Genomic DNA, 18,961 nt, shown 5'->3' on the forward strand with positions numbered 1-18,961 from the left:
GTCTTTGAGATTTATTCATTGGTATATTCATGTTTGCATATTTGCTATTACTGGCAAATAGGTCCAGAATAAGCACCGATAGGCTTATCTATTCCAAATCAGCACGACACGCTTTGGAGATGATTTTGTTGTTATTGTAAATGCATTAAGCCGACATGTTGAATCGGATATTGATTTACTTGTAATTGATTTTATTGTTATATCTTTTAGAGCTGACCTACTACAATTGGTCTTAGATTATGGTATATATGTAAGATCTTATTTGTAAGATCGATATGTGATAGGGAAAAGGAATTGTAAGAAGGTATATGCAAGAATAAGTAGAGCTATACACACAGACATCATTTGAAGGTGAAAGAAGGTTTTGTGAAGGCATATCAGAATTGAACCAGTATTGAATCCAACATATGAAGATGTTATTTTGAGCAGTACATCATTATTGGATTTAACCATCCAATTGTAGTCAGTGTGACTCCTATTTGTGTTTGAGCAGTGAGCTCTAGGCACTTGGCCTTTCTACATGTGTAGACCCCATTTGTATACACATACTATCTACAGTAGTATCATCTGATTGTGGGTAAGGTTTCCCACCATGGTTTTTCCCCTTATAGGGTTTCCACGTACAAATATTGGTTTTATGTGTTGTGGATGTTATTGTCTTTCTATTTCATGCATTAATCTTTACCGGTACTACAATTAACTAATAAACTATCTACCATGAGATAATTCTCATTGAGGTGCATGGTTATATAGTTCAAGTGCATGGTCCGTGCTTCTGCATTTTACATACATGTCCAATGGGGCATTTGCATTTGCTTGAAAGTTTCTAAAGTGTTTACAACAAATCTGTCTCATGCATATCATGCACTTGATGGATGTTGATGATCGGTTCTAAAGCTCATATTTTTGCACATATCATCACATTTTATGCGATGACCTCTCTTTGAGGCACTATGTGAAACATTTCACATGCCTTGTTTTATCCTTCCATATTTTACATGCATGTATCCAAAACTGATTTGGGAACTTCCCATTTTGTGCTAGAAGATAGAATGTTTGCAAAGGTTGTTGCATGGTGGTTTTACGCCTATGGGTTTGTATTTTCTTGAGGGCTTCTACAAACTTGTTTAACAAATGCATTTTGTACATAACTTGCAATCTTCACATTCAAGGAGAAGATATCTCTTTAAAGCATTATGTCAAACAGTTTGCGTGCATTGTCTATGCTACCACATTTTGCATGAATATCGACCAATATAATTGCTACCACATCTGAGACCATATACTAAAGGAGATGAGTAAGTCAGTGTGACAAATCTACTTCGAAAAAGCATCAATTTTGGGAGGGATTCGAATAGCACATTCAACTAGATTTGCTGACCAACACTCTTGAGAGTTTTTAGTGACCTTGAACATGCACATCTGAAGCATCTCCTCAATCCAATTCAATCTCAAGCTAGTTTTCTCCACAATCCTCATGATTAAAACAACTCGAATGGAGCCCGAATCGAGCCACCTCCATCAAATTTTCATTGTCCTGTGAAAAGGGTTAAGAATGCTCCAAAATGGAGAATTTCTAACCTTTCATGTATAAAGTGAACCCACACAAGGTTAGAAAGGAACGTTAGAGATGCTCCATTTTGGAGCAATCCTAACCTCTTCTTTTTGAGGTTATAAATCTAGGTTAGGAATGCTTGAAAATGGAGCATTCTTAACCTTAATCTCTCAAAGTTTATGATTTTGACTTTTGGAGTCGTTGACCACGAAGCGGGAAATGAAAATAATGGTATTATTAAATAACCTTTCCCATGAAATGATCACAATAGGAAATATATGATAGTTAAGTACAAATCCAATAGCCAACAAGATGAGAGGGGGGGAGGTGAATCATACAAACTTAATCTTCCATAAAAACATCAGATTCAACCTTGGTAACATATACTTCAATAATATAACCAAAACTACTAAACATGCAAACTCAAAAGCATATAAACATCATAAACCTCATAACACCAAATTTAATGTGGAAACCCAAATAGGGAAAAACCACTGTGGGATTTAAAAACCAACTAAGAAATATACTCTTCTAGAGTATGCTCGGTTAAAAGCAAATCTTGTTAAAGATTACAAACACATTGCTAGATGTGACCCAGTTAAGGGATTTCCCTCAGATCTGTTAGGATCTTCACCTTGTTAGAAGTGACCTTGTTAAAGGATTTCAAACACTCAATCAAAATGTCACCTTGCTAGAGGGTTTTACAAATAAGACTGTTAAGTCCACTCGGTTAAGAGATTTTCTGTCACTTTCACAAAATAATAGTAATAAAATCTATCTGCAACTTCACATCTAAAATGCTAAAGCAGATTCTTATTTGCTCAATACAATCTAGACATAGAACTAATCTTGTCCATTTGTTGGGCTTCTATACTCTATTATTCAAACAAGGTTTCAAGCTTCTGTGCTCGGTAATCACTATGTAGCATCCCTGTGCATACATTTGCCCGCATGCATTGTTTATCAATAGTTCCCTATTTATAAACAATTCGCCAACCACTTAATCTCCTTGATCACATTTCCCATGATCAATCATAGCCATCAGATCTTCAAACTTGTCCAGGTTCAATGTATCCTTCAACCTGAAAAATGTTTTACCCTGCCTTGGAACTTGCATACATTTCTTGGAGCTTGTGCTAGGGTAATGTGGTTCAATCTACACTATAGATCTTCAAGCCGATTTTCCTTTGCCATAGATTCATTAACAAACTTCATGTATGACATACCAATCATTTAATCAGTTCCAGCTCATCAGCTTCCTTCATTAAATAACAGATGTAACCATTTAATATATTCTATTACAGCTCGGTTACAACTCAGTAACAACTCGATAAATACTAAACTTCACTAGGTAGACATTCCCCCTTCATTAACCGATAGCGATAACCTTAGGGTTTACCGACTAGGTTCTTTGCTCGGTAACATAGTATAGTATTAACCTTAGAATTTACAACATATGTATGATGTTAAAACAATCTAAACATCGTGATCTCATCATTGTCTAACTCGGTAATAGTTGCCCATTGAATACCTTATTCATCCCCTTATTCATCATATTCTTTCTGTGTCTTTTACTGACATCTTTATATTCATCAAATCATACTTCTCAAGATATGGCAACATCATACTGAATTAGAAAATCAATTTCTTGACATCAATGACAAAATAATAATATTAAGACAGTAAATCATCCTTAATTAGTTATATCCACAATCATCAACAACCTTCTCAATATCCTTATTGAAATGCCAACAATCTCCCATTGTCTATTATAATGCCAAATGCCAACAATCTCCCCCTTCAGCATTGCTGGCAAAACCAATTGATTTGACCTAATTGATTTGGATTGTTGTGAGTTGTTTGAGATTCCGAAATGCTCTCTTCCTGTCATCAGAATTTTCCCCCATACATTAGACTTCTCCTCTTTTCTAGAGTCTTCTCCCCCTTTTTCTTCAATCTTCTTCAGTCTTCTCCCCCTTTGACAACAATGCCAAAAAAAAGTAAAGAACTAAAACATAATTTCTTCCTATATGAAGTGAATTCCTACTGTAATATGTCAACTTAGTCTCAATTAGAGCATTTTGTCTTCAATTCTTGTTTCCTATATTATATCTTGCACTGTTTCCTGCACACCTTTAGAAAACATCCTAAAGTGTGTAAATCAGCATCAACTCCTAAAAGATATTCTATAGAGTCATCAAATTGATGCTTTCACCGAACTTGGTCAGTGAGTAGAAGATAGGGGTAGGACCCCTAGCTTACTTTTGAGATACTCAAAAGTGTCCCTTGGTAGTGGCTTGGTGAAGATATCTGCTATTTGTTCCTTTGTGCTAATATACTCCAACACCACTTTCTTCTCTTGAGCTTCTTCTCTAAGATAATGATATTTGATAGAGATGTGCTTTGTCTTAGAGTGCATAACAGGATTCTTTGAAATGTTAATGGCACTAGTATTGTCATAGAATATAGTTACTAGCTCAGTAACTTTCTCATTTATACCTTCCAATAGTTGTTTGATCCATGCTATGTTGGTACAATTCAATGCTATAGCAACGTATTCAGCTTCCGTTGTTGACTGTGAAACACATCCTTGTTTATTGCTAAGCCAACTCACTAGTCTTTCTCCTAAGAAGAAAGCTCCTCCACTTGTGCTTTTTCTGTCATCAATGTTGCCTGCCCAATCAGCATCAGTATACACTTTTAAATCAAAATCATTTCCTTTCTGATATACTAAGCCATAATCCTCAGTGCCTTTCAAGTATCTAAAAATTCTTTTGATTGTTGTCATGTGTGTTTCCTTAGGATCTGCAGAGAATCTTGCAACTATACCTATTGCATGTGCTATGTCTGGTCTGCAGTGAACAGCATATTGTAGCTTTCCAATCATGGATCGATAAAGTGTCCCATCAACATATGCAGATTCATCATTCTTTGATAGTTTATAGTTGGTAGTCATAGGAGTACTTACTAGTTTTGAATTCTCCATTCCAAATTTCTTCAAGATTTCCTTTATGTACTTGGATTGAGTAATGAAAATCTCATTTTTCATTTTTAGTATTTGTAGACCTATAAAATACTTTATCTCACCAATTAATGATATCTCAAATTCTTTGCTCATTTCATTTCCAAAGTTCTTGCATAAAGAGTCATTTCCACAAAATATAATATCATGAACAAATATGGCTGAGATCAGTATTCCATTTTCATCATTCTTCACATACATATTGATGTTCTCACTTGTCCTTATAAAACCAATCTTAATCAAATAAGAGTGCAATCTTTCATACCATGCTCTAGGTGCTTGTTTCAGACCATATAATGCTTTGTTCAATTTACATACCTGATATTTACTCTTGTCTTCAACAAATCCTTCAGGTTGTTCAATAAAAACTTCTTCTTCTAATATTCCATTCAGAAATGCAGATTTGACATCCATTTGATATACCTTGAATTTTTTGAAAGCAGCATATGCCAACAATGTTCTTACTCCTTCAAGTCTAGCCACAGGTGCAAAAGTTTCACCATAATCAATTCCTTCTTCTTGAGCATAACCTTTACATAGTAGTCTTGCTTTATTTCGAATGACCTCACCTTTTTCATTTAACTTGTTTCTGAAAATCCACTTTGTACCGATTACATTTTTGTCCTTCGGTCTTGGGATTAGTGTCCATGTGTCATTCTTCTTGATTTGATCAATCTCTTCTATCATAGAATTTATCCAATCTTCACTGTTAAATGCCTCTTTCACTATTCTCGGTTCAAATTCAGATATTGGACATGTGTTCTGTCTCAGTTTGTTCCTTGTCATCACTAGATCATCCTTATCTCCTATAATCTGACTTGGTGCATGATGTCTTCTGACATACTTGGCTAATACAGGCTCGGTAGGCTCTGTATGATCTTCTTCATCACTTGGTAATTGGATATTCTCTTCATTTTCTTCAACAGTTTTCTTGGTAGGACTTGTCGGTTAAACATAGACAAATTCATCATAATCTTCTAGTTTTTTCGAATTCCATTCATCAGTTCTTTCTGCAAATTCATCAATTTTCACATTTGCACTTTCTACTATTTTCTTAGATGATTTGATCAGACATTTAAATGCTTTGCTTCTAGAAGAATAACCTAGAAATGTTCCTTCTTCACTTTTCTGATCAAACTTGCCATTTCTATCATCTTTGTGTACATAGCATCTACTTCCAAAGATTTTAAAATAACTTACATTAGGTTTCTTGTCATACCCGATTTCATATGGTGTCTTTAAAGTACCTTTCTTTAGTTGTACTCGGTTCAGGGTGTAAACTGTTGTGCTTATTGCTTCTCTCCAAAATGTTTGTGGCACTTTCTTTTCAATCATCAGGGTTCTGGCACAATCCACAATAGATCTGTTTCTTCTCTCAGCTATTCCATTTTGCTATGGAGTTCTCAGTGCAGAGACTTGTCTTTTAATACCATGATCATTGCAGAATAAGTTGAACTCATCAGATGTGAACTCTCCTCCTCTATCTGATCTAAGACATTTCAGTTGTCTTCCTGTTTCATTTTCAACTCTTGCCTTGTACCATTTAAACATTTGAAAAGCTTCTAATTTTTCTTTTAAAAAAATTACTGACATCATCCTTGAATAGTCATCCACAAATAATATGAAATATTTATCACCATAATAACTTTGAACTTTCATAGGACCACAAAGATCAGTATTGCCAAGATCTAAAATTCCCTTAGAGGTGTAAGACTTACTTGTAAAGCTTGATCTTGTCAGTTTACCCATCTAGCATCCTCGGCACATAGCATTCTCAGGTTTTTCAAGACTCGGTAGACCTATTACTCGATGCTTCTTACTTATTTTGATCAGATTATCAAAATTTACATGACAAAATCTTTTATGCCATAACCAAGTATCATCTATCTTTGCATACAGACACTTGTTTCGAGTTGAGTCAAGGTGAAATGTATTACCTTTTGTTTGTGTCCTAGTAACAGCTAACTTTCCATGCTTGTCATGAACTTTGACAATTCCTTTCTGAAATTCTATTTGGTAACCTGTATTGTTTAGCTGTGCTACACTCAACAAATTGTATTTCAAACCTTCAACCCAATAAACCTCATTGCATCTTGCATTGTCAAGAAGTGTTGTAGATCCTTTACCTCTTACTGGACATGGTGCATCATTACCAGATCTTACATAGCCTCCATCATAATCTTCTAACATAACAAACTTGTGTTTATTACCTGTCATATGATGTGAGAATCCACTATCTATGATCCAAGAATCATTAGTATTTATGTGAGATATTAGGGCTCTTTCTTCATACCTTTCTTCATCTGATCCATCTTTGATAGCCACATAAACTACTTCCTCTGTATCAGTTTCATCTGATTTATCATCATTGGATTCCTCATTGGCTATTAAGCATGTCTTTCTATCTCTTCTTTTGAAGTCTCAATGTCCTCTGTAATGATTATCTTTCTGTCTATCATCTCGGTAATCTCTCTTTTCAGTAGAATCTTTGTTAGGATAGTTAGAAGCCATATGTCCTATTTTATCACAATTGAAACATTTCAAAGGTAGTTTTCCTTTATACTTACCTTTGCCTCTCGGTAACCTTCTGGCTAATAGTGCTTCAAACTCTTCCTACTTTCTGATTTCCTCATACAGTTTGTGTACTTCTTCCATGTTCTTATAAAATCTTTCACTTGGTCCACTGTGATCTCCTTCAGAGTACTTATACTTTCTTTCATTGTAATCATTAGATTCATCAAGATGAAAAGAACTAAATGCAGATTCAACTTTATTTACTGAAGATCCACTGTTATCAAAGTTACTTAACTCAAATGCATGTAGCTTACCAATAGTAGCATCTAAAGAAACTGGCATATTAGGTACAGACCTCAATTCATTGATTGTAGAGACTCGGATTGCATAAACCGATAGAAGGGTTCTTAACAACTTACTTGTTATATCCTTTTCTTCAATAGTTCCACCTGCTCCTTTGATTTGATTGACAATCTCCTTTAGTCCTGTACTGTACTGGGTTATGTTCTCACCTTCATTCATCCTCATAGATTCAAGTTGTCCTCTTAGACTATCTACTTTTGCTCTTTGAACATGTTCATCTCCTCCATACACTGATATGAGCTTGTCCCACATTGCCTTTGCATCATTGCAGCCTTCTAGATCATTAAATTTAGAATCGGTCAATGCAGATGTTATTTCAATTATTCCTTGGATATGTTCTTGCTTTGCCTTTATTTTTTCCTTAGTTAATGGATAGGTGTTCGGTGCGATGAAATCATTCTCTAGATAATATATAGCATATTCTCCAATTCCTGATAGGTGTAGCTTCATCCTTTTCTGCCATGTAGAGAAACTTGACTTGTTCAGCTTCAGTGCATCCTTCTTATACATCTTTGGATCTTTGCCTCAAGTACCTTTAAACTTTTTCTTCCGGAGTCCAAAGCTCTGATACCAATTGATAGTTCCAATACTTAATGTAAGTAAGATCCAATAGCCAACAATATGAGAGGGGGGGGTGAATCATACAAACTTAATCTTCCATAAAAACATCAAATTTAACCTCGGTAACATATACTTCAGTAATATAACCAAAACTGCTAAACATGCAAACTCAAAAGCATATAAACATCATAAACGTCATTAGACCAAATTTAACGTGGAAACCCAGATAGGGAAAAACCACTGTGGGATTTTGGACCCACTAAGAAATATACTCTTCTAGAGTATGCTCGGTTAAAAGCATATCTTGTTAAAGATTACAAACACATTGCTAGATGTGACTTAGTTAAGGGATTTCTCTCAAATTTGTTAGGATCTTCACCTTGTTAGAAGTGACGTTGTTAAAGGATTTCAAACACTCAATTAGAATGCCACCTTGCTAGAGGGTTTTACAAATAAGACTGTTAAGTCCACTTAGTTAAGAGATTTTCTGTCACTTTCACAAAATAACAGTAATAAAATCTATCTGCCACTTCACATCTAAAATACTAAAGCAGATTCTTATTTGCTCAATACAATCTAGACATAGAACTAATCTTGTCCATCTATTGGGTTTCTATACTCTATTATTCAAATAGTTCTTCAAGCTTCTGTGCTCGGTAATCACTATGTAGCATCCCTATGCATACATTTGCTTGCATGCATTATTTATCAATAGTTCCCTATTTATAAACAATTTGCCAACTGCTTAATCTCCTTGATCACATTTCCCATGATCAATCATAGCCATCAGATCTTCAAACTTGTCCAGGTTCAATGTATCCTTCGATCTAAAAAATGTTTTACCCTGCCTTGGAACTTGCATACATTTCTTGGAACTTGTGCTAGGGTAATGAGGTTCAATCTGCACTGTAGATCTTCATGTTGATTTTCCTTTGCCATAGATTCATTAACAAACTTCATGCATAGCATACCAATCATTTAATCAATTCCAGCTCATCAGCTTCCTTCATTAAATAATGCATGTAACCATTTAATGTATTCTGTTACAACTCGGTTACAACTCGGTAACAACTCGATAAATACTAAACTTCACTCGGTAGACATTCCACCTTCATTAACTGATAGTGATAACCTTAGGGTTTACCGACTAGGTTCTTTGCTCGATAGCATAGTATAGTATTAACCTTACAATTTACAACATATGTATGATGTTAAAACAATCTAAACATCATGATCTCATCATTGTCTGACTCGGTAATAGTTGCCCATTGAATACCTTATTCATCCCCTTATTCATCATATTCTTTCCGTGTCTTTTAATGACATCTTTATACTCATCAAATCATACTTCTCAAGATATGGCAACATCATACTGAATTAGAAAATCAATTTCTTGACATCAATGACAAAATAATAATATTAAGACAGTAAATCATCCTTAATCAGTTATATCCATAATCATCAACAACCTTCTCAATATCCTTATTGAAATGCCAACAATCTCCCATTGTCTATTATAATGCCAAATGCCAACAATATATAGAAACCAATATAAAATATTAAATTATTTTTGAAAAATAATTTAAATATTTCTCATTAAAATTTAATAACCAAATTTAGGAAAAATGACCATAACTTTTAAATGGTAAGGAGTTAGACTCGAAATTTGAAACATGCTTTCAAGGTAGGAAAATGAGCATATACCATCATTTGATTCTCATGATGAAACCTAGGGTGAAGGATTTTAATTAATTTTAGAGCGAGGGACATCAAAATTTGAAAATTTAAAATATTGCAAACTGTGAACTAGGTTCGCACAAAAATTGGTCATATGGCACTAAATGATGCTCAGGACATGTTCATAAAGTGATTTTGTAATTTTCAAAACTCATCCATTTTTCACATTTTGACAGGCATATTTATGATTGACCACAATGTAGATTCAGGATGACAACCTTGGATCACATGCTCACTCATTTTTTAGAGACACATATTTGAGCCTTCATACAACCTTAGGACCAATTAAAAGTTCAAATTTTGGGCATTTCAAATGTGGGGCAACACGTATTGAGCTTCATATAGCTATGCTTCTATGATTATGTTCATGATGGTTATGTGTATATCTTGTAAATGGATGTTTTTGCATATGAATATTTCATTATTTGTGTTGTATATTATGATGTTAATTTATTTATTTTTATCTCAATTTTCATATTAGATGGTTAATTTCTCTAGGTTAATTTGGTGGGCATTACAACAGTTTTTCAGGAAACTGTAACTTGAATAACTTTCAAATCATAAATGATTTTAACCCGATTATTTCACCAAAGTGCTTATTTTTCCATTCTAAAGCTTCCCGCAAATTTATGTCTCCATCCACCTTCCTATTAAAACTTTCTAAAAATAGCTAGTAGGCTAGAAAAAGTAGCTAGACAATCAACTCTACATATGTGTGTGTGTATGTATACACACACACACACACATATATATACACATGCATACATACATACACATGTATGTATGTATGTATGCACATATACATATATACATAGATATATGTATGTATGTATGTATATATGTATATATATGTATGCATATATGTAAATATGTGTATATATACATATATATAAATATGCACTCACATGCACATACATATACATACATTGAAACCATATAATTCTCTCTCTCTCTCTCTCTCTCTCTATATATATATATATATGATGAATACTAAGATGGGGGGGGGGGTGAATTAGTATGTCAAAAATCTTTGCACTAAAACACTTACACAGTCTAAAGATAAACCGGTAAAACAGTCTGATAGTCAAACCGGTTAGCACACATGCAAACCAAAATGTGAATAAAACATTCACCCACAAAAGCAATACAACCATAACACAAGATATTTGATGTGGAAACCCAACTGGGAAAAACCATGGTGAGATGGAACTCACAAGTCACTATCTACAGAATAGAAACTAGACAGGTTAAGGTCTTACAATGTTGTTCAACAGAACAGATCCTGTTAGGAATCTCAATCTTTGTTAGGAAATAAGTTCGATTAAAGACTACCTTGTTAGAGGATTTTAGATTCACATGTGTGAACCACCTTGTTAGAGGATTTTACAAAGGCTTTGAGGCCTACCCGGTTAGGGCCTACTGACTTGTTAAAGATGTGAGTAATCAACAAGTGTTTGATCTATCTAATAGCACAAACTGCTTGGTTAGATCTAGTATTGCTCACAGCTAATGCATTCTAGCATTACTTTAGTCTTCTCTATCTCTCTCTCAGTTACAACTCGATCTTCTTAGATAAGATCGCTCTTCCAACAACTCAACATCCACCTTAAATTCTAGCTCAACATTAACCCTTTTCGCAACAACCTAAAACCCTAGACATGATGTCCTTTTAAAGGAATCTAATTTCATGTCGGTCCAATAGGTTTTCTTTACAATTTCCTAGGTTCAATGAACCTAGACATACTTAGTAACATGACATAGGAATAACCGTTAATGTGTCAGCACCATCAAACAATCGGTGGATTGGTAACTCATCACAAAATGCTGGTTGGTAACTCATCACAGAGTATTACCGGTTCATACAAAATACCAGTTGCCGGTTTGACAAAAATGAAGACTGGTAAGAATGTGTTGTGTCGCTTTTCTCCCTCATACCGCTTGTGATCTGCAAACCGCTTGGGGTCGACATGCCGCTTCAGACCGGGAAACACATTCTGCAAAATCACTACTAGTCTAAAGACTAGAATACAACATATTGGTTGGAACAAATACCGGTTGAGCATGAGCTCATACATATAAAGGGGATCTCAATACAAGTGTGTGTCCATCAATGACAATCACAACATAAACATCAAAAATTCCAACAATCTCCCCCTTTGGCATTGATGGCAACACTTAGGAAAATAAAATTGTGACATCTAAGTGTTTTACAACAAAAACTTGCCATTAACAAAATTGCTCCCCCTAAGCATATACACTATCCCTTAATCAATAGAGTGTATAGCAATTTTGCATTCAAAGCATAATCATTAGAGCATATAGCATATATCACAGCATATATCAAAATTTCAAAATAGATACTTCTCCCTCTGATATACTTCTCCCCTGATATATCAAAATTTCAAAATTTTAAAACATAAAACCAGATATACTTCTCCCCCTTTGCCAACAATAACAAAGTACCGCTGAAAAACCTGTTTCCATATATATATATAAAAGAGTTTATGACAATAATGAATAATACTTGTCAAAAACCGCTTTATAGTCCTACAAAAATTCTTTCATGGAAAGAGACCAGGACTCAAGTAGGGAGGTTGCCACTCCCTTCTTTGTCTGCATTTGTGATACCTATTCCTCCATGGCATCTATTGTGCTCAGTTCTTGTGTGACTGTCAGGGCATCCAAGTTCAAATAGCATTTCTGGAAAATTTGCAGTCATGGAAGTAATACCAGTTGAAGCTCCTGCAAATCCCTAGACCTTGTGCTGATCTCTTGCTCCATCTTGGCTGACTGGATCTAGAACCGGTGAACGGTTTTCCCATATGCTGCAAAGGAGTCGTAAGGAGTCTTGAATGTGCTCAAGTAGGACTGTAAGTCTGTTTGAAGCTATTGCTTCTTGGCTAGCACATCATCACAGAACAAATGAGTTTGACAAATTTTGCTGAGTAGCAAGTTTCCCTCATCCAAGGCACTCCTTATGTCCTTTTGATCCTTTAGCAGTTCAGTCCTAAGCTCATTTAATTTCTTCACGTGAGCAACATTAAGAGCCTTTTGGTGCTCTTTCTTTACATTGGCCTCTGTTGCTTCTTCTAGACCCTACACCTGATCATCCACTATAGTACACAGAAGTTTGAGTTGTGCTAGTGATGAATCAGTGTCAGGAAGATTAGTACTGCAGATTAAACCAGTAAGTGTGTCTACACTTGCCTGAATGATGTCCAGTTCCTTTTTCCTGTGAATGATCTCAAGGCACTCTTGAGCAACCTTGATGCTCTACATAAGCTCCGACTCACTTGCAGATTGGAGATCGATAGGACTAGAGAGATCAACCAGTGAGGGTTGACTTATGGTTGCCTTCAAAGTCTCCACCTGAGAGCTTTTTGCCGCTTCTTGTTCCTTGGCTTCTTCAGCTTTCTTCTTTTCCGCTTCTCTTCTCTTCTCTTCTTCCTTGTTTTCCTTTGCCTTTTTCTTCTCCTCTACTCTCCTCTTCTGCTCTTCCTTTTCTTCTTCTTCCCTCTTCTTCTTCTCTTCCTCTTCCTTTTTCTTCTTCTCTTCCTCTTCCTTCTTCTTCTTCTCCTCTTCTTTCTTCTTCTTTTCTTCCTCTTCCTTCTTCCTCTTTTCTTCTTCTTCCTTCTTCTTCTTTTCTTCCTTGTCCTCTTCTTCTTTCTTCTTCCTTTTTTCTTCTTGCTTCTTCTTCTCTTCATCTTTTCTTTTCTCCTCTTCCTCTTTTCTCTTCTCTTCCTCTTTTTTCTATTTCTCATCTTCATCCTTCTTCTTTTTCTCTTCCTGTTCTTTTGCCGCTTGCTGTGTGTCCACACCTTGTTCACCACCTTGATCGACCTGTTGCCCCTGTTCAGTTCCCTCAGAAGGTATGTCCTGAGTGGCATCTTCTATATCCAAGGCATCGACATCTATGGTGTCGATTGGTTCCTCCACCAGGTTTCCTTCCTCATCAAAAACCTCATCCAGTTTGGAAATAACCGATTCCTTTTCCACTTGGAGGTTGGCCATTTGAGATTTTTGAGAGCTGATAGCATGGGCCATGTGTTGATGTGTATCCTTTTCTACATCATCAACTCTCCCCTCCAACAACCAGAGTCTTCTTCTCCTTGAGAAGAAGAGACCTTTATTTTGATCCAATACATCAAATAATTCTGAATTTGAGAGTTTGGGGAAGTACTGTGCAAAAAATTTCTCCCTAATCTCTTGTTCCTTTTCAATGGCAATGCACCATTTGTTATCCAATGCTTTAAATAATGAATCCAGTGTCTGAGATTTAATCTCTGATGGTGACCGGTCATTTTTACATAAATAAAGAATGATTTCCTATAGTACTTCATCTTTTTCTTCACTACTAAATTCATCATAATAATCTATTAAATCATGAAGTAACTTTCTCCTGATATTCTTTATTGTTCTTTGACAATGTGTCAAAGGTTTGTAAGAGGAGATATCTATATTTACCAGTGCGAATGTTGCCGGTTCATTCTTCTTCATCTTCTTGGTCTGTCTAGACTTCTTTGGTTGTTCATCAGACTCAGTTTCTTCATAGTTCGGTTCATTTGCCTTAGTCTTCCTCTTCCTTTTGAAGACTTTTGCCAGTGTTACCTCCGGTATCTTCTTTGCCGGTGACTGCTTGGTCACTCTTGGAGTCGCAGTGGTAGCTGGTGCTGATGCTGCAGGCACTGCCTTAGCTTTCTTAGCTACCGGTTCTTTTCCCTTCTTCATCGATGGTTCTTCAACCGGTGTGATCCTCTCCAAGTAGGTTCTGGTTCTCTTAGCCTTTGGATCAAGAGGCGAGGCAATAAGGGTAGAAGCATACCCTTCCAGCATGTCAAACATGACCTCATAGCCAATAGGCTCCACTTCCTCCATTCTAGGCTCAACAGCCTCCATTAGACATTTGTCCACCTGAATAGTGAAATAGATGTCATCTTCATATTTCTTCACTGTATCACCTGAGATTCGTACCCTCTGACTCATCTTTCTTCTAAACTCATCAAAATATTTGTTCAGTACCTCAGGGTAGCCGGTTCCAATGGCTTGCACACTTTCTTTTATCTGCTTGGTTACCGGTTGGTCAGGGGACCACTGGACATCTCCTACACCTAGAAAGTAGCCTTGGAAATAGAAAAACAACCCTACCAATAGTTGTCCAAACTTAAATCTCAGTGAATTATCCTTTTTGATTGCCTTTAGATTTAACAGGAGTTGCCTCTGCATACCGGTGCATATGTCAAATGATTTATCCTCTTTAATCATCTGATAAGCGACATTTACTGCCACAACATATACAGAATTAATCCTGCTAGTTGAGAATGTTCTCTAGCCTATCACCATGCAGGCGTATTTCACCAGTTCATCCTTGATAGGATTAACTATCATACCTCGTGAATCACTTGTCGAACTGGTGAGATTGGTCATTTCCGTTTTGCTTACTGTTCTCAGGGCTAGCACTTCCCCTATGTTGTAGAAACTGGTGACTACATGAATTGCCTCAGGCGTGATATCATGCGTTCTCTCCAGGTACATCTTGTCACCATGGACTCTACTCAAGATGATCCTGATGTGATCCTATATGAAGTCTTCCAAAAAATATATCGCATTATGGATTTTCTTCTTCTCTAAGATACTGAACTCCGGTTTGATCCTTTTGTCCTTTCCGCAAAATAGACCTAACTGAGTATGAATGGCTAAAGACCCTAGGTCTTCTATTTTGCAATCAATACAATTGGAAATTCCTTCTTCGACTATGACTCCAGCCGGGACTTGTGACAAAGCTTTATATTTTGACTTCCTCTGAATAAAACTTTCTGACTCAATTGATATACTTGAACTGGTATGAGATGCGGAAGCCATTGAAGAGTATTTCAAGAACACAAAAAATACCTTTCAAACGCAAATTTAGGGCTTCCTGATTCTGCTTCACTTCACTCTCCGTCAGATACCAAATCATCGCTTTGAGTTCTCCACTACCACTTACAAACTAGATTTGAATCTCTTTCAAGGTTATCCAATTTCTTGAAATCTAAGCTCAAATCGCCTTTTCTTCGCTCTGCACTTGAAAACTTTTCTTTGCTCGATAACAGATAGTGAGAAATGATTTGAAAAATGCATTTATACATGTCTCTCACCTACCATCATTAATGCTCCTCTATTAGAGCATAAACCATAATTTGCCTTTTTACTGTTTCCGGTATTCTGCCAAGCGACAAGTATAGCATACCAGTTAAGGTCTTTATACGGTGTTAACCAGGGGTTCAAAAGAATTTCGCCATTTGCTCCCCCTAAGCCTTTGAGGCTTTGTTTGTTAGTTCTGATATTTCCAAACTAGGTGTAGAAACCAATTCCTCTTCCAACATTGTTGGTTTCTTCTTCCATGTTTTCTTCATGTCTCCTTGAACTTTTTCAACATCTATTTCTCCTTCCTGAGTGACCGATATATCATCAGATATACTTTTTCTACTTCTGTAGAATCTTGCAATGTGACTCGGTTTGTTGCAGTGATAGAAAACAAGTCCAGGTGCTCTCCAAGGTCCATTGTACATGTTTCCAATCTTCCTTCTACATGTTGCAGCAGTGTGATCATGACCATGACAGATCATACAACTTTCTCTCCATCCGGTTGTCTCTTGATGACCACCGCTTATTGACTAATGATTGAAGTCATTAAACCGGTTGTGGTTCCGGTTCATAAAAGATTCAGGACCAGTTCCTTGGGTCCTCTGAGGATATCTTCCAGTGTTATCCACTATAGACTTGCATTCAAATGCTCTATGCCCAAACTTGTTGCATGCATAACAATGACCATTGAACTTATTGAATCTAGGTACATTGTTGATAAAATAAGGAAAATTATTGTAGGCTTTGCTCCTACATACATTGGTAGTGTGTCCTTCTTTAAGACAGTTAAAGCAAACAGGTTTGAATTTTTGCTTACCTTTTCCTTTGAGTGTCGGTTGCTTCTTTGATGCTTCAGCATTTGTTCTTGAGGATTCTCCTTCCTCATGTCCAGGAAAACCAAGACCATTGGTATTCTTTGCCGGTCTAGATGACTCAAGCTTTTGCTCTAGCTCGACTATACTCTTGCCAAACTTAGCAAGTATTTCCTTTGACTCAAAGAGTTCTTTGGAAATAGCAGTATTTGTCTCCATTAGACTTGCATTTTCAGTGATGGCTATGTTCAGTTCTCCTTGCATGTCTTCCTTTTCCATTCTACTCTCATGAAGGCGAGCAGTTAGAGCACTAATCTCATGTTTCAACTTGGAGATCTCATGATCTCTGTCTTTTACTAGATCTTTAGCTTTTCTCCGGTTCTCAAGCTCTTGACTGAACTGAATAGTCAGTCCTTCCAACTCCTTTCTCAGATTGGAGTTTGAATCATTCAGCTTATTCACTTCAGCAATCATAACTTCCATGTTAGCTTCATCTTCAGAACTACTTTCAGATAGTTCCATCAGCCTCTCTGCATGTTCTCTTCTTTTTGCTTGAGATGCCTTGTATTTGACCATAAGATCATCATAGGCTTGCTCAGACTTAGTGAGCCGTTGAGTAAGTTCCCTCAAGGTGTATTCCCCCATATTTCTTTCCAAGTGGTTAAACTTATAGAAAGGTTGGCTCTGATACCAATTGATGAATGCTAAGAAGGGGGGGGTGAATTAGTATGTCAAAAATCTTTGCACTAAAACACTTACATAGTCTAAAGATAAACCAGTAAAGCAGTCTGATAGTCAAACCGGTTACCACACATGCAGACCAAAATGCGAATAAAACATTCACCCACAAAAGCAATACAACCATAACACAAGATATTTGACGTGGAAACCCAACTGGGAAAAACCATGGTGAGATGGAACTCACAAGTAACTATCTGCAGAATAGAAACCTGACTGGTTAAGGTCAGACTAGTTAAGGTCTTACAATGTTCTTCACTAGAACAAATCCTATTAGGAATCTCAATCTCTGTTAGGAGATAAGTCTGATTGAAGACTACCTTGTTAGAGGATTTTAGATTCACATGTGTGAACCACCTTGTTAGAAGATTTTACAAAGGCTTTGAGGCCTACCCGATTAGGGGCTACTGACTTGTTAAAGATGTGAGTAATCAACAAGTGTTTGATCTATCTAATAGCACAAATTGCTTGGTTAGATACAGTATTGCTCATAGCTAATGCATTCCAGCATTACTTTAGTCTTCTATATCTATCTCTCAGTTGCAACTCGATCTTCTCAAATAAGATCGCTCTTCCAACAACTCAACATCCACCTTAAACCCTAGCTCAACATTAACCCTTTTCGCAACAACCTAAAACCCTAGACATGATGTCCTTTTAAAGGAATCTGATTTCATGTCAGTCCAATAGGATTTCTTTACAATTTCCTAGGTTCAATGAACCTAGACATACTTAGTAACATGACACAGGAATCACCGTTAATGTGTTGGCACCGTCAAACAATCGGTGGATTGGTAACTCATCACAAAATGCTGGTTGGTAACTCATCACAGAGTATTACCGGTTCATACAAAATACCGGTTGCCAGTTTGACAAAAATGAAGACTGGTAAGAAAGTGTTGTGCCGCTTTGCTCCCTCGTACCGCTTGTGATCTACGAACCGCTTGGAGTCGACATGCCGCTTCAGACTGGGAAACACATTCTACAAAATCACTACTAGTCTAAAGACTAGAATACAACATACCGGTTGGAACAAATACCGGTTGAGCATGAGCTCATACATATAAAGGGGATCTCAATACAAGTGTGTGTCCATCAATGACAATTAGAACATAAACATAAAAAATGCCAATAGTATATATATGTATGTATGTATGTATGTATATGTAGGAGCATCCAATGTTGTAAGGCCAATCTTGCATCACCCAAAAAATTATATTTTTCATTTGTTTTGGAGCCTGTGATGACACTTACAAGGTCTAGGATAGTTAGAACTTTTGAAAAGACCAAAATAATCACTTGCATTTTTTAGTAACTTAACTTATATGGGCACATAAGGACGAAAACTAACCCCAAGAAGAAAAATTGAAAAATAAAGTGAATCGTGAAAGAATCATCTCAATATCTTGCACCGTTGTGATATATTAAAATATCTAGCCTTGAAATTTCTTCTATAAAGTTTCAAAATCAAATTTGAAGACAAAATGTGACATTGTGTATCTCTTCACAAGCTTTCCAATGATATATTATAATTAC

The sequence above is a fragment of the Cryptomeria japonica genome, chromosome 3, assembly GCF_030272615.1.
Source record: "Cryptomeria japonica chromosome 3, Sugi_1.0, whole genome shotgun sequence".
NCBI lineage: Eukaryota > Viridiplantae > Streptophyta > Pinopsida > Cupressales > Cupressaceae > Cryptomeria > Cryptomeria japonica.